This window comes from Apostichopus japonicus, chromosome 16, assembly GCF_037975245.1.
Source record: "Apostichopus japonicus isolate 1M-3 chromosome 16, ASM3797524v1, whole genome shotgun sequence".
In the NCBI taxonomy this organism is placed as follows: domain Eukaryota; kingdom Metazoa; phylum Echinodermata; class Holothuroidea; order Aspidochirotida; family Stichopodidae; genus Apostichopus; species Apostichopus japonicus.
The window spans coordinates 32,463,708-32,484,945 of record NC_092576.1 but is presented as its reverse complement, the minus strand read 5'-3'; the positions used below and the strand labels follow the sequence as shown (position 1 = coordinate 32,484,945).

Sequence of the window (21,238 nt, the reverse complement as noted above, 5' to 3'; positions counted from 1 at the left end):
AAATTTTAATGGTTTGTTAAGTGTTTACTTACAGGAAGCATGTTGAAATAACACAAGCTCAAGTAACGAAAGTAGGAAGTAAAAGTAACCTTTGCTGACGCGTGCTTATCTTGGCCATCAGTAGGTACTTAGAATTTTGTTTCAATATGAGCAAATCGGCACATTCCTCTTGCTCAAGACAATTGTATCAAACGGCATTGAGGTTTTGTATTCGTATTTAACAAGTCAATTTAAATAATATTTTACTTTTAGCATTGTCTTTTAGATGTCACTAAAGGATATTTTATGACGATGTTGTAAACACAATAGCCCTAAACACGTTTTATTGATCCAGGTCTACTCGCAATGATCCTTGACTTGTAATGCTATATATGTATATACATATATATAGATATATATATATATATATATATATATATATATATATATATATAATAGGCCTATGTGTGTGTGTGGGCAGGTGTGCCTGTGGGTGTACCACAGCAGTGGTAAAATTATCCACTTGACTGTCACCACATTCAACGACATGCTATCAAGTCTGTTCAGGAGATGTTGTAATTTCTATTGCATGTGAACTGTGTATATCTACTGTTAACAAATGTATGCCTAGGCTATCCAAACCAACACAACAGCCAACATACACCCATTTTTTTTGTGGCTTATTCTACTTTTAAATTAAGTTAAAATGATAGCATTTTTACTTCTGGCATGCGATTGATGTTGTGTCGGTCCCGGGACAACCTAACAAACTTATAGGAATACTTCACAAAACAGTGTAACGCAAATGATCCGTCTAAACGGTTAACGTAATGTATTGTGAGCTTTTAACAAGAACGTGTTCTCCAAGAAACCTTGGTAGACGTTACATAACACAAACCATACCATTCAAATTAAGGTATGCATAAATTAACATATATCAAACTATATCGTAAACAGATTATTTGGTGGCGCTAAGTAACTATCCAACATTCCTCCCTTTCTTCTAATTAAGAATAAATTCAAAATTATATCATTATTCGCAATACTTGTTTTACGAAATTATTAATTATATGACACTCAACAACTTTTCAAAATAAAACGTTTCCTTTAAACTTTCTTATTCTAGACTTATAAAATTACTCACGATGAAATACTAAATGGAACAAATTGTTTACGAGTACGTGACGACCGTCTCAAATTAGGTGTTACTGGATTTGAAGCCCTTGCCACGTCTGGGACCGAAACAACAACTGGCGATTTCAAATTCTGTTCCTGCGATTCTACCTCAGAAACGGGAGAACTATTTCTCTTTAAACCACGAGTGACGTCATCAACACCAGTTGATTTCGGTTTACTGATCTCGTCAGAGTCAACAGGAATATCTAAATCCACAATACTTGGCAAAGGCTTTAAATCGTTAAATGTGTGCATTTTACGACTATAAGGCTTACATGATCTTGATCTGATTTGATTAATATGTCTTTTCCATACATGATCATCAACTCTAACCAAATATGTTACAGGACCCAATACTTTAAAAATGATGCCTTCAACCCATTTATCAGACGATGATCTAAAATCCAAAACCATGACCATATCTCCTACGGAAACAGATCTAATAGGCTTTTCAGTATTTGAGTTCTGTTTCTGTGACACTGAAAACTTCAAATTTGGTTTTAGAGCTGATAGTCTAGTTGGCAATTCTCGCTTAAAGAATAGTTTGGCAGGCGTTTCTTTGGTTAAAGCGTGAGGTGTGGTTCTATAAGACAACAGAAATCGATCGATTTTAATTTGAACGTTGCCACTCTCGAATTTACATTTTTTCATTGCCTGTTTAAACGTACGAACAAAGCGCTCTGCTTCGCCATTAGATGCTGGGTGTTTGACAGCACTTCTAATATGGCGAATGCCATTTTGCTTGCAAAAGACGGTAAACTCTTCAGCAATAAATTGGGGGCCATTATCTGATACCAGCTCTTTTGGCAAGCCGTAGCGTGCAAATATGGTCCTCAATTCATTGATAGTTTTATTAGCAGTTGTGGATTTCATTAGGATGACCTCTGGCCACTTTGAATGAGCGTCTACGACTATCAAATACATATGACCGAGGAATGGACCCGCAAAGTCAACGTGAATACGTTGCCATGGTGCGGTGGGCCATTTCCAAGGATTTACATCAACCTTTGGGAGAACAGATTGAACTGATTGACATGCATTACACGATTCAACAAGCTGCTCAATCTGCAAATCTAGACCTGGCCAATATACATGCATCCTAGCAAGTGACTTCATCCTTACCATACCGGGATGACTGGCGTGCAATTCGCTTAGAATGCGATCTCGGTAACTCGAAGGAATGATCACACGAATTCCCCATAAAAGACAATTGCCTTCGACGGAGAGTTCACTTTGTTTACTAAAATATGGCGTCATTTCTTTGTTTAAGTTTTCTCCCGGCCAACCATACAGAACAAAATGTCTAACCCTCGATAAAATAGGATCACTACTCGTAGCTGTTGCAATTTCTTTTGCGCTGACAGGTAAAGATTGAATTTGCGCCTGATTCAAATCATTTGCTTCATTCGTCCACAATACAGTAAACTGATCAACTGTTTTAAGTTTGTCACTAGTATGCGCGCTCGAATTTGGCAATCTAGAGAAGAAATCGACATTTGCATTCTGTTTGGATGTACGGTACTGAATATCATATTCATAACCACTCAGAAGAATAGCCCAACGTTGCAATCTAGATGCGGCTAACACAGGGATGCCTTTGTTAGGACCAAACAGAAACTTCAAAGGCTTATGATCGGTAAACAAAGTGAACCGCTTCCCACAAAGATATTGGTGGAAAATGCGCACACCATAAACAATTGCTAGGGCCTCCCTTTCGATTTGAGAATAATTTTGCTCAGTTTTCGTTAATTTTCTGGAAGCATATGCAATTGGTTTCTCTCCTTCCGGAGTTGAATGTGAGATCACTGCACCAATACCATACGGTGATGCATCAACTGAAAGCGTAATCTCCTTAGAGGGGTCAAAGTACACGAGCACTTTTGAGGAAGTGAGAATTTCTTTAATCTCCTCAAATGCTTGTTGACAATCGCTAGACCATACAAAGTTTTTGTCACATTGCAAAGCTGACGTCATTGGGGCCATAACAGATGATAAATTTGGCATGAATTTACGATAATAATTTATAAGCCCTATGAGTGATTGCAGTTCCTGCTTATTTTGTGGAGCAGGGGCATTAACAACAGCCTCAACTTTTGCAGGAGATGGGTGAATGCCCTTAGCATCTACAATAAAACCAAGATACTCGATCGAGTCCTGGAAAAATGAACACTTTGATTCCTTAAGTCTCAAACCAACCTCGTCGAGTTTCTTGACTACCTGACCCAAGTTCCTTAAATGTTCTTCGTCAGTTTTACCAGTGACGATAATATCGTCTAGATAGCAACCCACCCCATTTAACCCACCCAAAATTTGGTCCATGCATTGTTGAAAAATTGCAGGGGCGGAGCTTACTCCAAACGGTAGTCTTGTATACTGAAAAAGACCTAAATGGGTGTTGATCGTAACATATTTTCTGGAATCGGGATCTAAAACTATTTGCAAGTATGCATTTGACAAGTCTAGTTTTGAGAACTTTTGACCACCCTGCAGCTGTGCAAATAACTCGTCGGGACGGGGCAAAGGATATTCTTGTTGGTGCATTGCTGGGTTAATTGTGACCTTGTAGTCCCCGCAAACCCGGATATTACCATCCCCTTTTCTCACTGGGACAATTGGGGCGGCCCAATCAGAAAAATCAACTTTTTCTAGCACACCCTCCTTCACTAGTCTATTTAGCTCTTCTGATACCTTATCCTTGATAGCTAGAGGCATGGGCCTTGGTTTGTAAAATTTAGGTGTTGCATCAGGTTTTATCCTAAGTTTCGCTTGGATGCCTTTGACTGTACCCAATTTCTTATTAAGTACGTTACTACCAGACAATATCTCATTGACTTTGTCTTTTGGTGACAAATACACACGATTGATTTCTTGCCAATTTAAAGGCAAGTGTTCCAACCAATTACGACCCAAAAGGGCGGGACCATTCCCTTCAATGACAAACAATGGCAATGCTTTTTCGATTCCATTATACTTAACTTTAACGCTACATTTTCCTTTTACAGGTATCTTCTCTCCTGTAAATGTTTTCAAAACAACCTTCGTAGGTTTAATGTCGACCTTAGGCGACAGTGCCTTAACAAACATATCGTTTGGAATTAGGGAAACGCCAGCCCCCGTATCTAATTCCATAGTTATCTTTTGGTTTTCAATTTCAACTTGAACTTCAATTGGTTTGCTTGACGCAAGTAACTTTACATAGTAAACTGTGACGTCTTCGTCACCACTATCTTCAACACTACTACTAGAATCATATTCAGGGGTTTGATTTACTTCCTTAATTCTCGAACTATGTTTACTCTTTTTACTTGACCTATGCTTAGAATTACGTTCCTTATCACGTGGTTTACTTACATCTGAATTTCGCCTGCAAACAGCCTTTAAATGTCCAACACAATCACAAATATGACACTTATAGTCCTTATAATGACAGTCCTTTTTAAAATGTCCTGGTTTACCGCAGCACGAACAGAACACTCGATGACTCGTTGGCTTAGATGCCACGTGATGAACGCTGGCAGACCCTTCCTTGATAATAGCTGCGTTTTTGGCGGCGGACTCCATACTCATGGAAATTTTCACGGCATTATCCAGCGTTAGTGAATCGTCTTCCGACAAGAGCCTTTTTTGGATATTGTTGTCATAAATCCCGCAAACGAACCGGTCACGCAGTGCATCCTTCAGGAAACTTCCGAAATTACACGTGCTAGTCATTCTCTTTAGTTCGGCTAAAAACTCTGCAATTGTAGTTGACGAGCTCTGGTTGTAGTTGTAAAATCGGAATCTCTCCAATAAAACTGGGGGTTTGGGATTGTAGTATTCCCTCAAAGTCCCACAAATTTCGTCAAACTTCTTCGATGATGGCTTGTCTGGCGATACAAGATTTTTCAAAAGTCCATAGCCTTTTGCTCCCATTGAAGATAAAAGTATCGCCACTTTCTTTTTATCATCCTCTACTTCATTTGCTTGGAAAAACAGTATCAAACGTTCCTCGTATGATTCCCAAATTTCCACATCAGGATCATAAATCTCCACTTTTAACATGCTGGAAGCCATAGTTTCTCCTTCTCCCGGTAAGAACTCTTTTTAGAACTTAGGTTTTATTTCCGACCATCCCATCCTCGTCGCCAGTTGTTGTGTCGGTCCCGGGACAACCTAACAAACTTATAGGAATACTTCACAAAACAGTGTAACGCAAATGATCCGTCTAAACGGTTAACGTAATGTATTGTGAGCTTTTAACAAGAACGTGTTCTCCAAGAAACCTTGGTAGACGTTACATAACACAAACCATACCATTCAAATTAAGGTATGCATAAATTAACATATATCAAACTATATCGTAAACAGATTATTTGGTGGCGCTAAGTAACTATCCAACAATTGAATGTCACATAACCGACCAAATCATAAAGTAAACGCCTAAGCTGTTTAAGTTTAGTAGGTCAAGTCCGTGGTTGTTAACGGACTTTTCTTATCTTGTCGAATATAAGTGGGAAGCTCATGGCGGCCAAAGGAAACGTTTTCTATTTCGTTTTCGGAAGATATCTTTCGTTCCTTTCGTGCAGTTCTATTTCTTACAGACCTTGTTTCTCTTCTTCTGAAGAAAAGTGTAGGCTTCAGAAAGTCCTTATAGGACAGTTTGAGGAGATATAGAGGTAAGTTAGTACATTGCGTAAACGCTGTGTAATAAAATCCTTCCTTCCGCGTATTCTCCCGCTTTTCCTCTCTGGTCATGTAAAGCTAACGTTGAGACATACCTTTTAACAGGATTGTGAAGACATTTCGTAAATATAAATGTCTTTCAGTTACGAAGGGATTTGTTATCCTCAAACAACATTTTCCATTGCAACAGTTGTTGGAGCTTTTCATGTTATGTCAAATGTGTCAGCAGCGTTTTCATCATATTGTGCATGTACGCAATAATCCTAGCAGCATTCCTTCGAAAGTTTTCAATTTTGGTTTCTTGAGAGCATGATAACCGTATAAAGTTACAATAATAAAACAATGTGGGACTGTCAAGTACTGTGTTTGATTCTTCTTAAAGGTATTTTATTAAATTTTTCATATGGTGGCCCTTCTGAGGACACATCGTCGACCCTCCGGTGTCAACAGACTGTGGGTCACCGATCAAACGTTCGTTGTTTCGTCAGCGGCTTCTTGGTGGTCACTAGCATTCATTTCTGAACCGCTGGTGGTTCGACGATGTGTCATCCAGTCGGCGTGTAATCAGCGGTCCGTCCGCGGTTTACAGATGAATGGATGCCGGCATATGTTGAAGAGGCTTGAGTGATTTAGTTTCTACGGACTTTCCCCAATATAGTGTGAAATTTAATGGAACGGTCCCACAAAAGTAGAACTGTACTTCTCCATACTTGAGAGTATCATGCATGATGTCATTGTTCCATGATTACACTGCGGCCATCTCAATCAAACAAATAAGGGTTGATTGATGTAGTTTCTTCGAACTTTCTCCATTCCCGTGTCAAATGAAGTGGAACGCTCCCACAATAGTTGAACAGAACTTTTCCATCCTTGAAAGTATCAAGAATGGTGTAATTGGTCCATAATTACATTTCGAGCATCACCATTTAACAATAAAGGTTGAATGATATAGTTTCTACAGACTTTCCAACTAATCTATAAATAGCCCACTGGAGAGCTAGACTTAATACACAGTAATGAAAGAACAGGCTTGTACGGAAGCGTAGAAAGGACATGTAAATTGACGTTTTGATGAGATGCATCAAACATGATATCGACAACATTTTTAGCAGATGTAGACGAGCAATATTTTTTTACGTTTCCGTTCCGCAAGAATGAAGACTACGAAGTTCATACACTGGTGGTTCTTTGATTTTGAAATGGGGCATAGCTTATCCCTAGTTATAAGGACAACGATCTATTGCATAAAATAAGTTCGTTACAGTACAGCTTCAATGACAATTCAAACCTTAGACTCGTGATAGCGTTGGCATGTTTATGCAAGGCCGTATATATGCGGTTCTGTGCATATGTTTTGGTACATGTGTGTGCACTGCTTTCTTGTTACACCCATACCTCTGTGCGTGTATCCGATTGACAATCTTTATACGTGGAAGTTGGTTTGTGGGTTGCACATATGAGATTAGGACCTTATTGATATTATTGGATGTCACGAGTAATCAGAAGTCAATGGGATATAAAAAAAGTGAAACCCTTGTACCTACCTTATCTCAAGACGGAAACATATAGGTTACCCATTCTGAGTAGAAGAAATTAACCCATTGATATTAGTTCATTTGACATTTGATGTCAACTGGCTAAACTGTGCAAACGCTGTGATGACCATAGCACCATAGCTGAGACAATATGTAACATTAACAAGTCTCCTTCCATGAGAAGATACCATTTGATCATAAGTGTATTGATTTCTGTGAAGGTCGTATTTCATCAAAGGGTGAACAGTATCCGCAGAACTCATATAAACAAAACTTTTATCATGATATCTTACAAGGATAACATTGGCTCAATCATACCCTGTTACGTCATCCGTCAAACCTCAATACAGTTCAATTGTATCATGGTTTAAATACATTACAAACGCAGCTCTGCATTTCAAGTATTCAAGAACACAACTTGTGTTAGGGTTTGGGAACTACCTTTGTGTACAGTATCGGTAAGGTGGGTTGACGTAGTAAGAAAGCACCAAAGTAGTATGATGAATGAACTCCAAACAAATCATTGAATTGAGACAGAAAAATAGTAAAAGAACAAAAGAAATAAAAAAATAAACAAAGAATACATGTAAATAAAACTATAATATGAAGTTTCTTACATTGACACGAGTGTGTGGGCACCATTCTCCACTTAAAATTTGCACTTACCTGTAGTGTAGTGGTACGGTCCAATGTCATTGCGCAAGCGCAATAGCATCACGTCGTCCAATTCTACGGACGGCGAAAGTTGACGATTTTTACGGCAAAAACATTTTTTCCCGAAAAATATGCATGCACGATGGTTCCAGTCAGTTTTAAACGTGTTTCCAGATAAACTCTGATTACAACCATTGTATTTGATGGTATTTTAAACTTGTTGTCTTGAGATGTCTTGAAATGAGCCTGTTGACGCTAAATAGTACGACCCGTAGGACTAGTACGTAGCCTACTGTAGCTGGATAGGTATCGCACAGGAACAAGATAATTTGAATGAAAAGTGTTGGTTTCAAGTACCCCAGGGCCCCACCTCTCCATATTTAAAATTACGAGTCCAAATATTTTTGATGACCATTTGGGTTTATATTTTGCGGGTTCAAGTTTTGGGGGCAAATATATTTTTGAGCCAGTTGTTCAGACAAATAACTTTGGGACCTTTTGGTGAAAATTGTTATCTTGCCCAATGTTTTAGGGAGGATCCACTAATTTGCAATAACTCCACAAGCTTAACTCGGATTGTATCCAAATTTGGAATACAGTTGTTGAGTAATATCTGGTACATGTGGGCCTAACCATGCATTCAATTTATCAATTATGGTGTTGAGTGATGACATACAATGCATTACTGTTCCACTGAGCAAGGAACCATATGTACCCGTTGGGCTCTTGTTAAAATCCACCCCATGAATGCTATGCATATGCTGTGAGTCAGAAATCCACATGGAGAAAATTCAGTTTCTATTTAACAGAAAATGTTTAAATAGAAATGTGCTATAAAAAAATTGTTATGTCATTTCAACTACTTGAACCATGTAGGATATATTTTGGTAACTTCACATCACATGGGGGTGGTGGGGGGGGGAGGGGCGACCAGTTAGCACATCAATTGTTCGAGATCAAACCTTTCCAAGCATTAAACCAAACTGTAAAGTTAGATCCCAGAGATTATTTATACACTATTGTGTAATTTCTTTGGCCAGACAAATTTCTGGATCATGTATAACCTAAGGGAATCCTAACATGAGTCATCAATGATATAGTTTCAGAAACAGGATACTAGAGTATGTCTACTGCCCAAAGGAATCATAACACGAGTCACCAATGATATAGTTTCAGAAACAGGATTCTAAAGTATGTATAATGCCTAAGGTAATCATAACACGAGTCACCAAGGATATAGTTTCAGAAACAGGATTCTAAAGTATGTATAATGCCTAAGGGAATCATAACACGAGTCACCAAGGATATAGTTTCAGAAACAGGATTCTAGAGTATGTATAATGCCTAAGGGAATCATAACACGAGACACCAAGGATATAGTTTCAGAAACAGGATTCTAAAGTATGTATAATGCCTAAGGGAATCATAACATGAGTCACTAAGGATATAGTTTCAGAAACAGGATTCTGGAGTATGTCTACTGCCTAAAGCAGGGTGGACAACCTGTGGGCCACATGCGGCCCGTCAGTGATTTTTTGCGGCCCGTGAGATGTTTCAAGAAAAAGAAAAAAATCAATATATTTTACATCATTACAAAAAACGGGCTAACTGCTTAGAATTTAGACAGACATACTGTGTGCGTATTAATACACGGTAAACTTCATCAAGTGCACCCTTATACAAATCAGAGCATGCAAATCATGTGCAAATTGCTTGCAAACTGTGTGCAAGTGAAAAGCACGCAACCGGTTTGCATGGGTACGCTTTATGCACGTATTATACACCCTCTCCGTATGCTTAAGCTGTTGCGTGCATTCTCGTATGCAACTTGCATGCATGCAAATAGGGTGGAGTTGACATGAAGCGCCTTTCTCCAGTTGAAATGCGCATTTAAAAGTCCAATTGCATGCATTAATTTTGGACTCTTTGAGTGTGGTTAAAGCGTGCAATTGGAACTTTGGACAATTTTGAAGTGGTCATGCATGCATTTGGCATACTGTTCATTTTTTAAGCGTGCAGTTAATATTGAAGCGTGTATTTGGCACTCTGTAAATTTTGGAGTGTGCAGCAAGTAACATCTGAAGCGTGCAATTGGCACATATGTAAGATGGTCAGCTCTTACATAAAGGTTTCTTTTGTACCATAGTTTTATTTGTTTATTAGTACACTGTACAGTGCTCACTGTACAGAGGGCTATGCATTTGTAAAGTATATTCGTATGTTGTCTTGTGGCAGCAAAAGGGTGGATTAACACCTTACCTCTTCTGGGTTGCTAGGCAACTATCTTGTTCTTCCTGGAAATTAGCCTTCACAGGAAATGGGGTCTGTGTGTATATATTATAGGAACAAACGAATTTTGTGAGGGGTATAGGGAGTCAGGCATTTGGCTATGAGTATTGGAGCAAGGCAGTTGCAAAAGAAGAGAAAGATAGTTTTAATGGCTGGATAGTTTGTTTTAAACCTTAATTTATATTCAAGTTACTGTAGTCCTTATTATTTTATGGAGGTTGTGATATATTCAACTGACAGTCTGGGACACTATTTATTTTAAAGGATACTATTTACTATAAAGGATATTATTTTACAATAAAGGATATTCCGGGACAACCATCACTTATAAAGGACATTATTTTACTACAAAGGATATTGACATTATTTTACTGAAAGGATACCCTGGAACTATTTCATATAAATTAAAGGTTACTATATTGTTGGGATCGGACATTCATAATACCATTTAATGTGTTCAACTATACTGATGTCGTTTAATATCTGATGTCGTGGAAGATATGATGTTGTAGAATACTTGATGTCACCAACAGTCCAACTCACCAGAACAGACTTTTATATTAAGTGTATTTACTTTAACTTTTGGGTGCGCAGCTCACAACTGTAAGTTATTTTATTTAATTCTTTGACTGGGCCCAGATAAGCTGTATATTGTTTGTTATTCATAATTATAATTTATTTTGATCCAAGCCAGTTGAGTTTTCTATTTTTATGTGTCTTGCTCTGTGTTTGGTCATCACACCAAACCCAGAGTTCTCTGATCAAGAACAAACATTTATTTTCAGTGGCTAACACCCTTACATATACACACGATGAACATGTACCAATGTTACCTATATGTACAAATACATGTCATTTGAGGTCAAATTACTAAACAATAATTGGATCTACATGAAACTTGGTGACATTCATCATAGTGCCCTTGGGCTCTTGTTATAAATTTTATTCCTATTGCAATAGTAGCAATACCATGTATTTTGTTTTACCATTTAATTGTTCCTAAGTAAATAAGAGAGAATTGAAAATATTCCATGCACTTTTTTATCTACCTATTCAATCTTCCAGGGAAGTTATTTTGTTCTAAATTTTAAAGTAAATATTGAAAAAAAACTAACCATTCAATTGTTCTGAAGTTAATATTGAATAAAACTTATAATTCAGAGAGAATTGAAAATATTCCATGCACGTTTTTATATTAATTTTGTTTTTCATCCAGTAATTAATGCACATAATTAATATATATACCAAATGGATATTATGTGTGCATGCATGCATGCAAACGTTTGTCGAGCAGAGCGCGTTTTTAAGATGCATGCGTGAAAACGTTCCAATTGAGCGCAATTTGCATATACCCCACACGCATGCAAGAATTGCATGCATGTTAATTCTATGCACGCGTGCCCGGAGCATGCAATTTTATCCCCCTGCATGCGTGCCCGGAGCGTGCAAGTTTATTCCCCTGCATGCGTACCCGGAGCGTGCAATTGTATTCCCCTGCATGCATGCCCAGAGCGTGCAATTTTATCATTTGTATGCATGCAACAGTAATTGCATGCGTGAAAACGTTCCAACAGAGCGCAGTTTGCACATTCCCCACACGCTCTTTGCGCACATACCACAATTGCACGCATGCAAAAGAAGGAAATATTTGTACGAGGGCATACAGTATTATATATACAGGATCTTTAGACAGACATACTGTGTGCATATCAATGCACGGTAAACTTCATCAAGTGCACACAGTATATGATATATACAGGATCTTTAGACAGACATACTGTGTGCATATCAATGCACGGTAAACTTCATCAAGTGCACACAGTATATAATATATACAGGATCTTTAGACAGACATACTGTGTGCATATCAATGCATGGTAAACTTCATCAAGTTCTAACAGTATAATATAAACACGATCTTTTGACAGACATACTGTGTGCATATCAATGCATGGTAAACTTCATCAAGTGCATACAGTATAATATATACAGGATCTTTAGACAGACATACTGTGTGCATATCAATGCACGGTAAACTTCATCAAGTGCATACAGTATAATATATACAGGATCTTTAGACAGACATACCGTGTGCGTATCAATGCATGGTAAACTTCATCAAGTGCGTACAGTATAATATGTATGTATTGTATGTATGTATTGTATGTATGTATTATGTGATCTTCCCGCAAGCAGGAACTCGCGAAAGAAGCCATGGAGGCTTATAGACTCGCAAGCTGACCGAAGCCAATCTCTCGGCACACATCCATTTAACGTAATATATACAGGATCTTTAGACAGACATACTGTGTGCGTATCAATGCATGGTAAACTTCATCAAGTTCTAACAGTATAATATAAACAGGATCTTTTGACAGACATACTGTGTGCATATCAATGCATGGTAAACTTCATCAAGTGCATACAGTATAATATATAGGATCTTTAGACAGACATACTGTGTGCGTATCAATGCATGGTAAACTTCATCAGGTGCATACAGTACAATATATACAGGATCTTTAGACAGACATACTGTGTGCATATCAATGCATGGTAAACTTCATCAAGTGCATACAGTATAATATATACAGGATCCTTAAACAGACATACTGTGTGCGTATCAATGCATGGTAAACTTCATCAAGTGCATACAGTACAATATACAGGATCTTTAGACAGACATACTGTGTGCGTATCAATGCATGGTAAACTTCATCAAGTTCATACAGTATAATATATACATGATCTTTAGACAGACATACTGTGTGCGTATCAATGCATGGTAAACTTCATCAAGTTCATACAGTATAATATATACAGGATCTTTAGACATACATACTGTGTGCATATCAATGCATGGTAAACTTCATCAAGTGCATACAGTATAATATATACAGGATCTTTAGACAGACATACTGTGTGCGTATCAATGTATGGTAAACTTCATCAAGTGCATACAGTATAATATATACAGGATCTTTAGACAGACATACTGTGTGCGTATCAATGCAGGGTAAACTTCATCAAGTGCATACAGTATAATATATACAGGATCTTCAGACAGAAACACTGCACATTAATTCATACTATACTTAGCTCTGTAAATACAGTAGTTGAGAATAAATGTGAAGTATGTCCGATACCATAGATGTTACCAGGTAATTAAAAACTGTTTACAAACTTGAGGTATATTGTACGTGTGCTATCATTGCTACATAACTGTACATGGTTGAAACATATTATGGCCATGCTATGGTTACTATGTAGCTGTACATAGTTGATCCATACTGTATACATGCTATGGTTAATAGGTAGCTGTACATAGTTGAGACATACTATATACATGCTATGGTTACTAGGTAGCTGTACATGGATAAAACATAACTATAGGCATATTATGTTTACTAGGTAGCTGTACATAGTTGAGACATACTGTAGGCATGCTATGGTTACTAGGTAGCTGTACATAGTTGAGACATACTATATACATGCTATGGTTAATAGGTAGCTGTACATGGATAAAACATACTATAGGTGTGCTATGGTTACTAGGTAGCTGTACGTAGTTGAGACATACTGTATACATGCTATGGTTACTAGGTAGCTGTACATAGTTGAAACTTACTATAGGCATGCTATGGTTACTAGGTAGCTGTACATAGTTGAGACATACTATATACATGCCATGGTTACTAGGTAGCTGTACATGGATAAAACATTCTATAGGCAAGCTATGGTTACTAGGTAGCTGTACGTAGTTGAGACATACTGTATACATGCTATGGTTACTAGGTAGCTGTACATAGTTGAAACTTACTATAGGCATGCTATGGTTACTAGGTAGCTGTACGTAGTTGAGACATACTAGAGGCATGCTATGGTTACTAGGTAGCTGTACATGGTTGAAACATACTGTATAAATGCTATGGTTACTAGGTACCGTACATAGTTGAAACATACTGTATACATGGTATGGTTAATAGGTAGCTGTACATAGTTGAGACATACTATATACATGCTATGGTTACTAGGTAGCTGTACATGGATAAAACATACTATAGGCATGCTATGGTTACTAGGTAGCTGTACATGTTTGAAACATACTATAGGCATATTATGGTTACTAGGTAGCTGTACATGGATAAAACATACTATAGGCATATTATGGTTACTAGGTAGCTGTATATGGTTGAAACATACTGTATACATGCTATGGTTACTAGGTAGCTGTACATGGTTGAAACATACTGTATAAATGCTATGGTTACTAGGTACCATACATAGTTGAAACATACTGTATACATGGTATGGTTAATAGGTAGCTGTACATAGTTGAGACATTCTATATATACATGCTATGGTTACTAGGTAGCTGTACATAGTTGAAACATACTAAAGGCATGCTATGGTTACAAGGTAGCTGTACATAGTTGAGACATACTGAAGGCATGCAATGGTTACTAGGTAGCTGTACATAGTTGAAACATATTGTATACATGCTATGGTTAGTAGGTAGCTGTACATGCTTGAAACATACTTTAGGCATGCTATGGTTACTAGGTAGATGTACATGGTTGAGACATACTGTAGACATTATATGGTTACTAGGTAGCTGTACATAGTTGAAAAATACTTTAGGCATATTATGGTTACTAGGTAACTTTACATGGTTGAAACATACTATAGGCATGATATTGTTAATTGGTAGATGTACATTGTTGAAACATACTCTAGGAATGCTATGGTTACTAGGTAGATGTAAATGGTTGAAACATACTTAAGGCATGCTACGGTTACTAGGTAGCTGTACATAGTTGAGACATACTGTAGGCATGCAATGGTTACTAGGTAGCTGTACATAGTTGAAACATATTGTATACATGCTATGGTTACTAGGTAGCTGTACATAGTTGAGACATACTAAAGGCATGCCATGGTTACTAGGTAGCTGTACATAGTTAAAACATACTAAAAGCATGCTATGGTTACTAGGTAGCTGTACATAGTTGAGACATACTGTAGGCATGCTATGGTTACTAGGTAGCTGTACATAGTTGAAACATATTGTATACATGCTATGGTTACTAGGTATAGCTGTACATATTTGAGATATATACTAAAGGCATGCTATGGTTACTAGGTAGCTGTACATAGTTGAGACCAACAATGGCCATGCTATGGTTACTAGGTAGCTGTACATGTTTGAAGCATACTATAGGCATATTATGGTTACTAGGTAGCTGTACATGGATAAAACATACTATAGGCATATTATGGTTACTAGGTAGCTGTACATGGTTGAAACATACTGTATACATGCTATGGTTACTAGGTAGCTGTACATGGTTGAAACATACTGTATAAATGCTATGGTTACTAGGTACCATACATAGTTGAAACATACTGTATACATGGTATGGTTAATAGGTAACTACATAGTTGAGACATACTATATATACATGCTATGGTTACTAGGTAGCTGTACATAGTTGAAACATACTAAAGGCATGCTATGGTTACAAGGTAGCTGTACATAGTTGAGACATACTGAAGGCATGCAATGGTTACTAGGTAGCTGTACATAGTTGAAACATATTGTATACATGCTATGGTTAGTAGGTAGCTGTACATGCTTGAAACATACTTTAGGCATGCTATGGTTACTAGGTAGATGTACATGGTTGAGACATACTGTAGACATTATATGGTTACTAGGTAGCTGTACATAGTTGAAAAATACTTTAGGCATATTATGGTTACTAGGTAACTTTACATGGTTGAAACATACTATAGGCATGATATTGTTACTTGGTAGCTGTACATTGTTGAAACATACTCTAGGAATGCTATGGTTACTAGGTAGATGTAAATGGTTGAAACATACTTAAGGCATGCTACGGTTACTAGGTAGATGTACATAGTTGAGACATACTGTAGGCATGCAATGGTTACTAGGCAGCTGTACATAGTTGAAACATATTGTATACATGCTATGGTAACTAGGTAGCTGTACATAGTTGAGACATACTAAAGGCATGCTATGGTTACTAGGTAGCTGTAGATAGTTAAAACATACTAAAAGCATGCTATGGTTACTAGGTAGCTGTACATAGTTGAGACATACTGAAGGCATGCTATGGCTACTAGGTAGCTGTACATAGTTGAAACATATTGTATACATGGTATGGTTACTAGGTATAGCTGTACATATTTGAGATATACTAAAGGCATGCTATGGTTACTAGGTAGCTGTACATAGTTGAGACATACTGTAGGCATGCTATGGTTACTAGGTAGCTGTACATAGTTGAAACATATTGTATACATGCTATGGTTACTAGGTATAGCTGTACATATTTGAGATATATACTAAAGGCATGCTATGGTTACTAGGTAGCTGTACATAGTTGAGACCAACAATGGCCATGCTATGGTTACTAGGTAGCTGTACATAGTTGAAACATATTGTATACATGCTATGGTTAGTAGGTAGCTGTACATGCTTGAAACATACTTTAGGCATGCTATGGTTACTAGGTAGATGTACATGGTTGAGACATACTGTAGACATTATATGGTTACTAGTTTGCCCTACATTGTTGAAAAATACTTTAGGCATATTATGGTTACTAGGTAACTTTACATGGTTGAAACATACTATAGGCATGATATTGTTACTTGGTAGCTGTACATTGTTGAAACATACTCTAGGAATGCTATGGTTACTAGGTAGATGTAAATGGTTGAAACATACTTAAGGCATGCTACGGTTACTAGGTAGCTGTACATAGTTGAGACATACTGTGGGCATGCAATGGTTACTAGGTAGCTGTACATAGTTGAAACATACTGTATACATGCTATGGTTACTAGGTAGCTGTACATAGTTGAGACATACTAAAGGCATGCTCTGGTTACTAGGTAGCTGTACATAGTTAAAACATACTAAAAGCATGCTATGGTTACTAGGTAGCTGTACATAGTTGAGACATACTGTAGGCATGCTATGGTTACTAGGTAGCTGTACATAGTTGAAACATATTGTATACATGCTATGGTTACTAGGTATAGCTGTACATATTTGAGATATACTAAAGGCATGCTATGGTTACTAGGTAGCTGTACATAGTTGAGACCTACAATGGCCATGCTATGGTTACTAGGTAGATGTACATGGTTAAAACATACTATAGGGATGCTATGGTTACTTGGTAGCTGTAAATGGTTGAAACATACTTTAGGTATATTATGGTTACTAGGTAGCTTTACATGGCTGTAACATTTTACAGGCATGCTATGGTTACTAGATAGATGTACATGGTTGAAACATACTTTAGGCATGCTATGGTTACTAGGTAGGTGTACATGGTTGAAACATACTTTCAGCATACTCTGGTTACTAGGTAGATGTACATGGTTGAGACATACTATATTCATGCTATGCTTACTAGGTAGCTGTACATGGTTGAAACATACTTTAGGGATGCTTCGGTTACTAGGTAGATGTACATGGTTAAAACATACTGTATACATGCAATGGTTACTAGGTAGATGTACATGGTTGACACATACTATAGGCATGCTATATTGTTACTAGGTAGCTGTACATAGTTGAAACATACTGTAGGCATGCTATGGTTACTGGGTAACTGAACATAGTTGAAACATACTTTAGGCATATTATGGTTACTAGGTAGCTGTACATAGATAAAACATAATATAGGCATATTATGGTTACTAGGTAGCTGTAAATGGTTGAAACATACTTTAGGCATATTATGGTTACTAGATGGCTGAAACATACTTTAGGCATATTATGGTTACTAGATAGCTTTACATGGCTGAAACATACTATAGGCATACTATGGTTACTAGGTAGATGTACATGGTTGAAACATACTTTAGGCATGGTATGGTTACTAGGTAGGTGTACATGGTTGAAACATACTATAGGCATGCTATGGTTACTAGGTAGATGTACATGTTGAAACGTACTTTCGACATGCTATGGTTACTAGGTAGGTGTACATGGTTGAAGCATACTTGAGGCATGCTTTGGTTACTAGGTAGATGTACATGGTTGAAACATACTATAGGCATGCTATGGTTACTAGGTAGATGTACATGTTGAAACGTACTTTCGGCATGCTATGGTTACTAGGTAAATGTGCATGGTTGAAACATTCTTTAGGCATGCTATGGTTACTAGGTAGCTTTACATAGTTGAAACATACTGTAGGCATTATATGGTTACTAGGTAGCTGTACATAGTTGAAACATTCTTTACGCATATTATAGTTACTAGGTAACTTAACATGGTTGAAAGATACTGTAGGCATGATATGGTTACTAGGTAGGTGTACATGGTTGAAACATACTATAGGAATGCTATGGTTACTAGGTAAATGTACATGGTTGAAACATATTTTAGGCATGCTATGGTTACTAGGTAGCTTTACATGGTTGAAACATGCTATAGGCATTATATGGTTACTAGGTAGCTGTACTTAGTTGAAACATACTAAAGGCATGCTATGGTTACTAGGTAGCTGTACATAGTTGAAACATATTGTATACATGCTATGGTTACTAGGTAGCTGTACATAGTTGAGACATACTAAAGGCATGCTGTGGTTACTAGGTAGCTGTACATAGTTAAAACATACTAAAGGCATGCTATGGTTACTAGGTAGCTGTACATAGTTGAGACATACTGTAGGCATGCTATGGTTACTAGGTAGCTGTACATAGTTGAAACATATTGTATACATGCTATGGTTACTAGGTATAGCTGTACATATTTGAGATATACTAAAGGCATGCTATGGTTACTAGGTAGCTGTACATAGTTGAGACCTACTATGGCCATGCTATGGTTACTAGGTAGATGTACATGGTTAAAACATACTATAGGGATGCTATGGTTACATGGTAGCTGTAAATGGTTGAAACATACTTTAGGCATATTATGGTTACTAGGTAGCTTTACATGGCTGAAACATTTTATAGGCATGCTATGGTTACTAGGTAGATGTACATGGTTGAGACATACTATATTCATGCTATGCTTACTAGGTAGCTGTACATGGTTGAAACATACTTTAGGGATGCTACGGTTACTAGGTAGATGTACATGGTTAAAACATACTGTATACATGCTATGGTTACTAGGTAGATGTACATTGTTGAAATATACTATAGGCATGCTATATTGTTACTAGGTAGCTGTACATAGTTGAAACATACTGTAGGCATGCTATGGTTACTAGGTAACTGAACATAGTTGAAACATACTATAGGCATGCTATGGTTACTAGATATGGCTGTACATGGATAAAACATACTATAGGCATATTATGGTTACTGGGTAGCTGTTCATAGTTGAAACATACTTTAGGCATATTATGGTTACTAGGTAGCTGTACATAGATAAAACATAATATAGGCATATTATGGTTACTAGGTAGCTGTAAATGGTTGAAACATACTTTAAGCATATTATGGTTACTAGATGGCTGAAACATACTATAGGCATGCTACGGTTACTAGGTAGATGTACATGGTTGAAACATACTTTAGGCATGCTATTGTTACTAGGTAGGTGTACATGGTTGAAACATACTTTCGGCATGCTATGGTTACTAGGTAGATGTACATGGTTGAAACATACTATAGGCATGCTATGGTTACTAGGTAGATGTACATGTTGAAACATATTTTCGGCATGCTATGGTTACTAGGTAGCTTTACATAGTTGAAACATACTGTAGGCATGCTATGGTTACTAGGTAGATGTACATGTTGAAACGTACTTTCGACATGCTATGGTTACTAGGTAGGTGTACATGGTTGAAGCATACTTGAGGCATGCTTTGGTTACTAGGTAGATGTACATGGTTGAAACATACTATAGGCATGCTATGGTTACTAGGTAGATGTACATGTTGAAACGTACTTTCGGCATGCTATGGTTACTAGGTAAATGTGCATGGTTGAAACATTCTTTAGGCATGCTATGGTTACTAGGTAGCTTTACATGGTTGAAACATACTGTAGGCATTATATGGTTACTAGGTAGCTGTACATAGTTGAAACATTCTTTACGCATATTATAGTTACTAGGTAACTTAACATGGTTGAAAGATACTGTAGGCATGATATGGTTACTAGGTAGGTGTACATGGTTGAAACATACTATAGGAATGCTATGGTTACTAGGTAAATGTACATGGTTGAAACATATTTTAGGCATGCTATGGTTACTAGGTAGCTTTACATGGTTGAAACATGCTATAGGCATTATATGGTTACTAGGTAGCTGTACTTAGTTGAAACATACTAAAGGCATGCTATGGTTACTAGGTAGCTGTACATAGTTGAAACATATTGTATACATGCTATGGTTACTAGGTAGCTGTACATAGTTGAGACATACTAAAGGCATGCTGTGGTTACTAGGTAGCTGTACATAGTTAAAACATACTAAAGGCATGCTATGGTTACTAGGTAGCTGTACATAGTTGAGACATACTGTAGGCATGCTATGGTTACTAGGTAGCTGTACATAGTTGAAACATATTGTATACATGCTATGGTTACTAGGTATAGCTGTACATATTTGAGATATACTAAAGGCATGCTATGGTTACTAGGTAGCTGTACATAGTTGAGACCTACTATGGCCATGCTATGGTTACTAGGTAGATGTACATGGTTAAAACATACTATAGGGATGCTATGGTTACATGGTAGCTGTAAATGGTTGAAACATACTTTAGGCATATTATGGTTAGTAGGTAGCTTTACATGGCTGAAACATTTTATAGGCATGCTATGGTTACTAGGTAGATGTACATGGTTGAGACATACTATATTCATGCTATGCTTACTAGGTAGCTGTACATGGTTGAAACATACTTTAGGGATGCTACGGTTACTAG

The 21,238-nt window shown here is 37.3% G+C and overlaps 1 protein-coding gene across 14 annotated transcripts in view; it reads right to left on the bottom strand.

Annotated features, from left to right (window-relative positions):
• The window catches only part of LOC139982121 (uncharacterized), a 325,984-nt gene that overhangs the window by 155,343 nt on the left and 149,403 nt on the right, over positions 1 to 21,238 (bottom strand). The gene's annotated exons all lie outside the window — the stretch shown is intronic.